The sequence below is a fragment of the Molossus molossus genome, unplaced genomic scaffold, assembly GCF_014108415.1.
Source record: "Molossus molossus isolate mMolMol1 unplaced genomic scaffold, mMolMol1.p scaffold_m16_p_18, whole genome shotgun sequence".
NCBI lineage: Eukaryota > Metazoa > Chordata > Mammalia > Chiroptera > Molossidae > Molossus > Molossus molossus.
The window spans coordinates 51580440-51590829 of record NW_023425353.1 but is presented as its reverse complement, the minus strand read 5'-3'; the positions used below and the strand labels follow the sequence as shown (position 1 = coordinate 51590829).

The window sequence follows — 10390 nt, the reverse complement described above, 5'->3', positions numbered from 1 at the left end:
GGCTTAGTGAAGTCCCTGCACCTCCCTTTGCTCGTCTGTGAGATGAGGAGGACCACGACAGGATCTCCCTCACAGGACTGCACGTGGACAGATGAGTGTACAGAACACTTAAAACAGTGCAAACTACATCTTAAGTGCCATGTAAATGTTTGCTGTTGTCATTCTAATAGCCAGGAGATGGTGACGATGCCTGTCCACTCCCTCCTTCTGCCCCAGGAAGTCAGCAGCATCGGGGCTGCACAGACCTGGGTTCAGATCCCCGCTCCTACTAGCCATTTAAACTAGGCTCGTTGGCCCTGGCCAGTTTGGCTCAGCGGTTGGAGCGTCGGCCTGCGGTCCGGAGAGACCCGGGTTCGGTTCCCGCTAAGGGCACGTACTTCGGTTGCAGTTTGTCCCCGGCCCTGGTTGGTCGTGCGGGTGGCAGCCACTCGATGTGTCCCTTCACGTCAATGTTTCTCTCTCTCTCCCCCTTCCTCTCTCTCCCTCCCACTCTATCTGTACAAAAAATGGAAAAATATCCTCAGGTGAGGATAAAAAATTAAAAAATAAATAAATAAATAAATAAAAACTAGGCTCGTTGGTTATGCTCGCGCAGATTCAGTTTTCTCATTTGAACGCTAGGGATATTACATTAACTACAATGCTTAAGGTATGTAGCACTTACCTGGCTGGTTGGTCAAATTGTCACTAAATGTCAGTGTCCCACTTTCTGTCATTACCTACACATGGCATAACTCTTTTGTTTTTTTGCTTCTGCAGATAACCTTGTCTCACTCTCCAATTTCCTTTGCTGTTCAAATTTATCTTTCATTCAGCTCTTTAAATCCCTCTTTTTTCTGTGAAGGCATGTATATCAATTCAACTGGGGAATTAGATAGAATAGAAGTTAGATCTTCCCATAGAAATCCTGTAATTCCTCAGAGAGAGAGAGACAGAGAGAGACAGAGACAGAGACAGAGACAGAGACAGAGACAGAGACAGGCACTGTGTGTGTGTGTGTGTGTGTGTGTGTGTATCTGTGTGGTATTTAAGTGTATATTTCAGCTGTCCATGCATTCAACTAATATTCACTGAAGTCTCACTATTACATTGAAACAGTGCTAGGTTCTAGGAATACAAATATAAATTAGGTTCCTGCTCTGGCAGAACTAATATATTCTAGTGGAGGACACAGACACATAAATAGATAGTTAGGAAGCAATGCAGCGAGTATGACGCGTGTGAAGGAAGCATTAGGGAGGGACAGTTAACGCATCTATCCGAGGAGCTGGCCGCGTCTTTAGGGGAAGCGGGGCTCCCTGAGACTTGCACGAGAAGCAACAGCCCCTTGGGAAAGGGGAGAAAGAACAGGGCGCTGAACACTTTGGGCAGAGGGGTCAGGGTGAGCCAAGCACTGAGGATAAAACAGCCAAGTGGCAGCATGGAAACCATAGGCCAGAGACGAGAGACACACAACCTGGGCTTGTAGACGGATCAGGGAGAACTTAGAGGGGCAGGAGCTAAGCATATTCCTAGGAAACCAGAAAAGAGGACTTTAATCAGAATGATAGGGCCGGATTTGAATTGTAGACTTCTCTGAGACGTGGAGGGGATGAGACCGGAGCCCAGAGATAGGGCAGAGGGTCAGGAGAGTAGGCGGGTCCAGAGCTGCAGGGGGCCATGTCCGGAGCAGCGGTAGGAGGGGTAGAGAAGAGGGGATGTACTCAGGGTTCTCCAGCGAAACAGAGACAATAGGACAGATGTGTGTCAGGTACACTCATGTGCCCCTCACAATGGGATACTTTCTGGGGAATGTGTCCTCTGGGACTTTGTCCTTGAGCAAACATCACAGAGTGCACTTACACACACCTAGATGGTCCAGCCTATTACATACCTAGGCTGTGTGGTACAGCCTCTCGCTCCTGGGCTACACGCCTGCACGGCTTGTTCCTGTGCTGAGTACTGTGGGCAGCTGCAACACAGTGGGACGTGTGTGCTTACCTAAGCACAGAAAAGGTACCGTAAAGTACAGTATAGAAGGTAAAATGTGGTATAGCTGTCTAGGGCACTTTCCATGAATGGAGCCTGCAGGGCTGGGGTGGCCCGGGGTGAGTCTGGGTGAGTGGTGAGGAGATGAGAAGGCCAAGACCTTACTGTACATGATGGTGGACATTATAAACATTGTACACTGGCTACGCCAATTTATAAAGCAACACAAGAGTAAATGAAACACAAGAGAAAATGATGCACTCAAGAAACGCAGTAAACACAAGATACATGAGGCTTACTGTTTCATGGGAAACTTTTTTTAAGGGGTACACTCTATAATAATGAAAAGAGTATAATAATAAGTACATAAAACAGTCATTTCTCCTTATCATCAAGTACTATACACTGTACGTAATTGTGTCTGCTGTAGTGTCACACCACACGACCCACAGACGTGTGATCAGTGCTTTGCGCTATGACTTTGTAACAGCTACGACCTTAAGGCGGCAAAGACGGCCGTGACGTCACTCAGCCGTAGGAATTTTTCAGCCCTGTTACCGTCTTGTGGAACCACCATCTACGCTGCCTGTCACTGGCTGGAATGTCACTGTGTGGCACGTGACTGTGTACGTGAGGAGAGTCAGCACAGCAGTTGGCTCCAGTGGGTACGGACGCCTTGAAGTCCTTCTGTCCCCGTCGGGGAGCTGGAGAACCAGGAGAACCAGCCTGAAGGTCTGAGAACCAGGGAGGCCGTTGGGGGTGGGTGGCACTGCTGGTATAATCCCCGGCTTCCTCTGGCCTGAGAACTTGGAGCTCCGATGTCCAGTGTCCCAGGGCAGGCAAAGACAGATGCCCAAGCACAAGCAGAGATGAAGGGAATTCGCCTTCCTCTGACGTTTTGCTCTGTCCGAGTCCTCAGGGGACCGTGTGGTGCCTGCCCACGTCAGGGAGGGAGGATATCTTCACCCAGTCCACTGATTCCAAAGCGATCTCTTCCGAAACACCCTCGCATCCAGATGTGCTTCAGTTGCTAGCTGGGCATCTTCGCGCTCCTGCAAGCTGACAGGAAATTAACCATCACAGAGGGCAGGCCAGAGCAATGACATAGAGTCAGGTCTGAAGAGCTTTGCCTAGAGATGAGGAAGAAGGCGAATGTGTTTATCACGAACTGGCCCGTACAAGTGGTGCTGCAGTTTCTTCAAAAGAAATGAAGACTGTTCACATGTATCGAGATAAGAAAATGGGGACATTTCTGGCAACTGATGAGATGCCATGTCACCAGATGTATATTTACAGTTTAAGTGTCTGTTTTATATTTTCGCTCTTAATACTTCCATTTTTGGCAGTTAAGGCCTCGGGTGAGTGTTAACTCCAGTGACGTGGTCTGTTGACCCAGGATCCAGTAGAACAGGCATTTTATTCGATCTCGTAAACACTTTGAACAATTATAATTCCAAGACTAAAATTAGTGCTTCCTAACTGGAGGGCTCGCACAGAACATTTAAGTGCTTCTCTCTCTGGTCTCAGAAGATGGGGAGGAGATTGGCATTCGGTTCACATGAGGACGTACGTTCACTCTGAGTGTCGTTATGAAATCGCACTGCAACCCACTTGCTTTCGGACTTGAACGCTGGAAAGGATGTGGAGTGGAGCCCGGACACCCAGTAGTTTCATACCCTCCTCTAGTCCGAGGCCGAAATATGTCAGATCCTGTCACTTCTCTTGTTTGGTTCCTTCATTTATACAATGAAGGTGGCTTAGGTCAGGGGTCAGAAATACAAATGCCTGCATGGGCAGGACAGGTGACATACATGTTAGTGTACGTCACTCTATCACATTATTATTATTTTAAAATATATTTGTATTGATTTTTTTTTTTTTTTTACAGAGAGAGGAAGGGGGAGAGAGAGAGAGAGAGAGAAACATGGATGTGAGAGAGAAGCATTGATTGGCTGCCTCCTGCATGCCCCCTCCTGGGGACAGAGCCTGCACCTGGGCATGTGCCCTGACTGGGAATCGAATGCGTGACCACCTCTTGGGGCATGGGTCAATGCTCAACCACTGAGCCACACCGGCTTGACTATATCACATTATTTTCTTCACACTCACAAAACCAATGCGTTGAAATTCAGTCTCTGTTACAGATCATTAAGCTTTTCCTCAGCATCCTTTCCACATACTAGTCATGGTTTTTCTCATGGTTTGTTTTCCTAAGGGCAGCTTAAGTTGTATCATTTTGTTGCAGAGATACTTTATTGGCATATTAAACCCAGAAATCTTCTTTATGTTCTAGAAAAGTTCATAAAAAAAATGGTTCACATTTTTTTCTTGGAACATGTGGCTCTTTGTTTCTTTTCCCCATTTTTGAAAATGACATGGCTGTTGGGATAAAAGTCTTTCTTTTATATTTTACTAGAAGCAGCAGTGTTAATGGAATAACATCTATCAGTTGATACTTAGCCTTGGGGTGAGGTAATAGAGAGTGGTGGGGACTGTGGCAAAGGGAGAATCTGTTTTCTATATCAGGCAGCTGCCCCTTAGCACCACTTGATGATTGGCCTTCGATACTATGAGTTCAGTAGGCATGTGTCTTCTGAAGTTTTTTCAAGAAAAACAGATTTTCTTTTCAAGAACACCTGATTATTTTACATGGCATTCTCCTGAATTTTAGATGTTGGCATCTCCGTTTCGATTTAAATAAACATCAGTAGTAGCAGCACTCAATAGTCAATGGTTCAAGCCAGGGAAGATGCCTATAAAGGTTTGAGACATTCGGGTCAAGTGATCTTATAGCTAGATTCCTTTCCTTTAGTACTTAAAAAAAAAAATATCTATATCTATCTATCTATCTATCTATCTATCTATCTATCTATCTATCTATCTATCTATCTATCTATTTAGCGACTCCTTACTATGCTCTGGGAAGACTTTAAAGCACTTGACATGTCCTAACGCATTTAATCTTCACAACAATGTTATGAAGCAGGCCCTGCTGTTACCTTCATTTCACAGATGAGAAATGGAGATGCAGAGCAACTCGCCGACGTGCCTAATGTCACAGAGCACATAAGTGGGACAGCCAGAATTCCAAGACTGGCCCTCTGGCATCGTAGCCCCAGAAAGCTCCTCCTTTATTCATGTAAACTTATATTTCCTATCTTTAAAACATATCTTATTAATGAACATTATTTTATGAAATTTATCATGGACAGTGAGCGTATTTATTTGGGTTTGTCGAAAGTTAAGGATTTATAGTATTTTTCTTTTCTTTGTGGGGAAAAGATGGGCTTATTGAGGAATGCAATATGTGTGTGGGTCAGATCGACACTGCCTACCCTAGTGAGATCAAAGAGAAGGAGATGCTGGTTAAGCTCAGAGTCTCTTTCAATTAGATCTCTTATGCAAGTAAGTGGTTGCCCTTTGATTGGCTACTGATGATCCTCAGAGGAAGTTTTGCTTTTCTGGCTGCCTCCGTACCCAGAGAAGGTTAATACAAATGGAAATTCGGCCATATATTTAAGCAATCTGTTACAGCAGAGAGATTTCCAGAGTTTTCTGGTTAAAGAGGTTTTTGAATGTACGTATGAGCAATATATGGGCTGACTTTTTATTTCAGCAAATATGAAGATGTATTATCCCTTGAGGTTTGTTATTAACCCCAGTTTCACCTCCGTTAATATTTACTCCGCAGGTCAATAAATCTTGATATGCACTCCAACAGAAGCCAATATCTTCAGATTACGAGTTATTAATCTTGGCCAAACTGAAAAATTGGGTGAGTATTTTTCTTTTACTAGAGAAAATGAGGACTTTTGGGTCTCCTTTTTCTTCAGGCTCTCTTGAAAAGGAAAGTTAATTTTTATGTGAATCTTCAAACTGCCTTTTGAGATTTAGCACTTGGAGTTGAGGGTATAGTCTGTAATACAAGTTTGGGAAAGCTCTCTGTCTCATTGAAAGTGCAGCCACTGTGGAGAACAGTGTGGAGTTTCCTCCAAAAATTAAAATTGGAACTGCCATTTGACCCACTGATCCCACTTCTAGGAATATATCCTGAGAATCCCAAAACACCAGTAAGAAACAATATATGCACCCCTATGTTGATAGCAGTGTTATTTACAATAGCTAGGATCTGGAAATAGCCCAAATGCCCAACAGTAGATGAGTGGATAAAAAAAACTGTGTTACATTTACACAGTGGAATACTATGTAGCTATAAAAAAGGATCTATTACCCTTTGAGACAGCGTGGAGGGACCTGGAGATTATTAAGCTAAGCGAAATAAGCCAGTTAGAGAAAGACAAGTATCACATGACCTCATTTATATGTGGAATCTAATGGACACAATAAACCGATAAATAAAATAAAACCAGACACACTGGCTGGTTTGCTCAGTGGTTAGAGCATTATCCCATGAACCAAGGAGTCACAGGTTCAATTCCAGTCAAGGGCAAATACCTTGGCTGTGGTTCAATCACCGGCTCTGGTTGGGATCATGCAGGAGGCAACCAATCAATGCATCTCTCTCACATCGATGTTTCTGTATCTCTCTCTCCCTCTTACTCGCTTCCTCTTTCCCTCTCAGTCTGTCTGAAAATCAATGGAAAACTATTCCCAGGTGAGGATTAAAAAAATAAATAAATAAAATAAAATAAAATAGAACCAGAGGCATGGAAACATGGAACAGACTGACGAGTCTCAGAGGGAAAGGGGGTGGGGAGAGAAGACATAACTAAAGAACTTATACGCATATATGCATTGATTGTGGACACAGACAATGGAGTGGTGAAGGCCTCGGGCCGGGGTGGGAACCAGGTGGTGGGGGACAAGGGGGGAAAATGAGGAGACATCTGTAATATTTTCAATAATAAAGATTTTAAAAAATGAATAAAATATATTGGTATTAAGCTGAAAAAAAAATAAAAGAGGTATAAAGTGTTTGTTTGTTTTTAAAAGAAAGAAAGAACTGCAGGAAGGCAGGGGATAAATCCTGTGAATACAGTCCTGCGTCAATATCTGGAGTGCTATGCGCAGGACTCTCTCGGGTACCAAAATCTGCAATGCTCTACAATTGTGTAGTATTTGCATACAAACTCTGCACATCCCTTCTTACAGTTAAACCATCTCTAGATTACTTAGATGCCTCATACAATATAAATGCTATATAGTTATTATACTGTATTGTTTAGGGAATAATTATAAGAAAAAATGTCTAGCCCTGGCCGATTTGGCTCAACTGTTGGAGTGTTGGCCTGTGGACCAGAGAGTCCCGGGTTCAGTTCCCGCTGGGGGCACATACCAAAAAAAAAGAAAAAATGTCTATACATGTTCAGTACAGGTGCAACCATCCTAGGCCTAACTATAATACACATCAGTGACAACATAACATTTAGATATATATATGTTTTATCCATGGTTGGTTGAATTCATGGACGCAGAAGCTGGATATGGAGGGTCGACTGTACCCTGATGTCGGCGGGAACTAAGAAAGATGTAGCCAAGTTCCTGCTGCTCGTCTTTGTGTTATTTACTGATGTTGCTTGACATGAGTCATAGCAAATGTAATGCATTTCTAGATCCTGCAAATGCTTTATAGCGGAGAAGAGCAGCTGCACCTGGCCTGGCTCGGGATGAAAAGCAGCAAGTGGGAAAAGACAGACGTGAGTGCTTTTGCTTTCTAGCAGCATAGGTGTTGGGATTGACATGTGCAACAGAAGCCATTAATTTTGCTGTTTCACAGGAGTGTTTCTAGTCCAGTCATCTGTGGACGCATGCCTATAATGACAAAGAAATTCAAGACTAAAGGAAATGAAACATCATAGAAGAAGTCAGAGGTCATCTTACCTGCTGGCTGGTGGTTGCTGCTCAGAAAGATGGAGAAATGTATCATTTGGAAATAGCTGTGTGGGAAGAGAAGGGAAAAGGTCTTTCCAAAGGTTGGTAAAGGGACACATTTTACAAGATTTTTAGAGATGTTTGAAGGAGAGGTGACCAAGGAGAAAGGGGGACAGTTGCTGAATGTGGTGGGGGACTCTGGTCAGGCAGACAGAGCCTCCAGAGCCCTGTTTCTCAAAGAGTAGTCCCAGGAACTGATGAGAATGCGAATGATCAGCCCCATCCCAGAGCTACTGAATCAGGAACTCTGTGGGCGGGGCCAGCAATCTGGTTGAACCAGCTCTCCAGGAGACTGTGGCACACACTCGAGTTTCAGAACGACTGCACTAGGGTACAGATTTTTCAGCCTGATTTGTACATTGCAATTCCTTGGTAGTTTCAAAAATAATGATGTCTGGGTTTTCCCTCCAGAGGTTCTGATTTAATTGGTCTGGGGCATGGCCTGGACATCAGGATGCTTTACAGTGTCCTAGATGATTTTAATGGGCAGCCCAGGTTAAGAATTACTCCAAGGCAGCAAGTTCCCAACCTAAATTGCTTTTCCAGATCTCATTCTCTCTTTTTCATATAAAATATTTTATAATGCTTCCTTAACTAACCTGGAATGAAATATATATGAATATTATTACTTATGCACATATTTTTAAACTGAAATACATGGGAGAAATAACAGAAAAGTAATTTATGATAATATGCATTCCAAACATTTTAAATTGTGGATCTGACCACACTGACGGTGCTGCAGACAGATGCTCAAGTTATTATCAGTGGGGCAGTTGCAAATGGAGATTGATCCAGGTGTGTTGAATTGGCAACTCAAGAGCTGTGGATGGCATTACTGAGGGTAACATAGTTTTCAGGAAATAACAGATCTTGGTTAAGTTTCTAACAAAATAATGAACACCTTTTAATTTCTCTGAGCCCTGGTTCAAAGTGTGTACTCAAAGGGGCAGTGACTTAGTATAGTGGCTGTCATGGTACCTCACTAAGATCCCCTTCCAGGACAGAAGCACTTATTTCTCCAGGTGCTTGGAGTACTGATGGCTGATGACCCTCAGCAGACTGTGATCCCCTGCAGAGAACTGCCTTACACAAGGTTTCTCCGAGATCATACCCCCTGCCCAGGCACAGACCTTGTTCAATGACTGGTCAGTGCTGGGTCATAACCGAGGTAGTTGTCCTCCTTAGTTCAGGACAGTTCTGCAGGGCCACCCAGCTCTGGATTTCCCTGTTGGATTGGCTTAGACCTTTGCTGCAACTGCACGGCAGCTCAACTTTTCTCCCTGTGCCGCTGGGCTCCCCTCAGCGCCCCCTGGTGTTGATTCTGAGAATACTCTCCAAGGGACCTCCCGCTGCAGAGACCGGCTCAGAACCTACTACCAGGGAACCGACCGGGAACACGGAACACCTGAGTCCTTTACTAGTCACCTGGGTTAAAGTTATCTGAAAAGATTCTTGTTTAGCACTTTACCCTATCGAGAGAGCAGCTCTGTTGCGATGGACAGGGAGCAAGCCCACGAAGTGACTCCTCGGAGCAGGAAGTCGGTGGCAGAGGAGAAGGCGAGACTCGGGCAGCGGAGGAAGGGGGCTGGCGCTGGGACCTGATCTGGTGGAGATGCGCTAAATTCAGAGGCAGGGCAGCCTCCAGCGAAAATGTAAGCTAGGCAACAATTGTTTTCCTTTTCCTCAGTGTCTTTACTCCGCGTGGAGTCTATGGCTATTAGAACCTACTCTCTGGAAAAGATCTGATAAGCGATTTACCCCTTAGTGTGAATCTAAGTCAACAGAATTGTTTCTCTTCTGAAGATATTTTTGCATTTTAAGTATTTGTTAGGAAGTGTGGTCCCTTGTTAAAGGAATTTCAAGAAACTATTCCTAGGTAGAAGGATTAGGGGCGAGGAACTTCCCAACTACTCACTCCTCACTGGGGAGTTTTTTAGGGTCAAAAGGATAAGAATAGGGTACCCTAGCAGGAATGTCTAATGAGTATTTTGGGGATGGGTCAACCATGAATTTTGTTTTGCCATCTTCTGGGAATTTGATGTATTGAGTTACAAAGCAAAGCCTTATAGTTTTGGTTTTGAAGAGCATACATTTGGAAGTCTGGAAGTCTGGATACATTCTTAGAATGAGTTTGGTTTTTGAGAAGATACTATACAAATGTGAGAAAACATCTGTAAATTCTACTTACGTATAAAATCTTTAGCAGGAAATATGTAGTTTTGGTCCAGTAATTTTGTATCTGTGATATTATTATTATTATTTCATGAAAGAGATCATTATTCAAATTCCTCTCATGAGATTCTTTCTCACCCTCATCTTTAATCATCTTAGTAAAATAGGAGAAATGAAAGCGTGAGAGCAATGAGAACAACTTTAAGAAGTCTCTGTAAAGGATTCTGTCCTTTCTGGAGTCCTGTCATTCATTCATTCATTCATTCATTCATTCATCCATTCATTCATCCCACAAACAGTGACCATCCATCTATGCTGGGTCCTGGCCTAGGTTCAGAGCAGAATAAAGAGGGCT

At 43.7% G+C, this 10390-nt stretch overlaps 1 long non-coding RNA gene across 1 annotated transcript; it reads left to right on the top strand.

The window, feature by feature from the left end:
* The first annotated feature begins 5680 nt into the window (after window positions 1–5680).
* On the top strand, window positions 5681–7876 carry LOC118633615. The gene is made up of 3 exons (XR_004960191.1): window positions 5681–5743; window positions 7542–7625; window positions 7706–7876. It is a non-coding gene; the product is annotated as an uncharacterized LOC118633615 (long non-coding RNA).
* Window positions 7877–10390: the final 2514 nt, after the last annotated feature.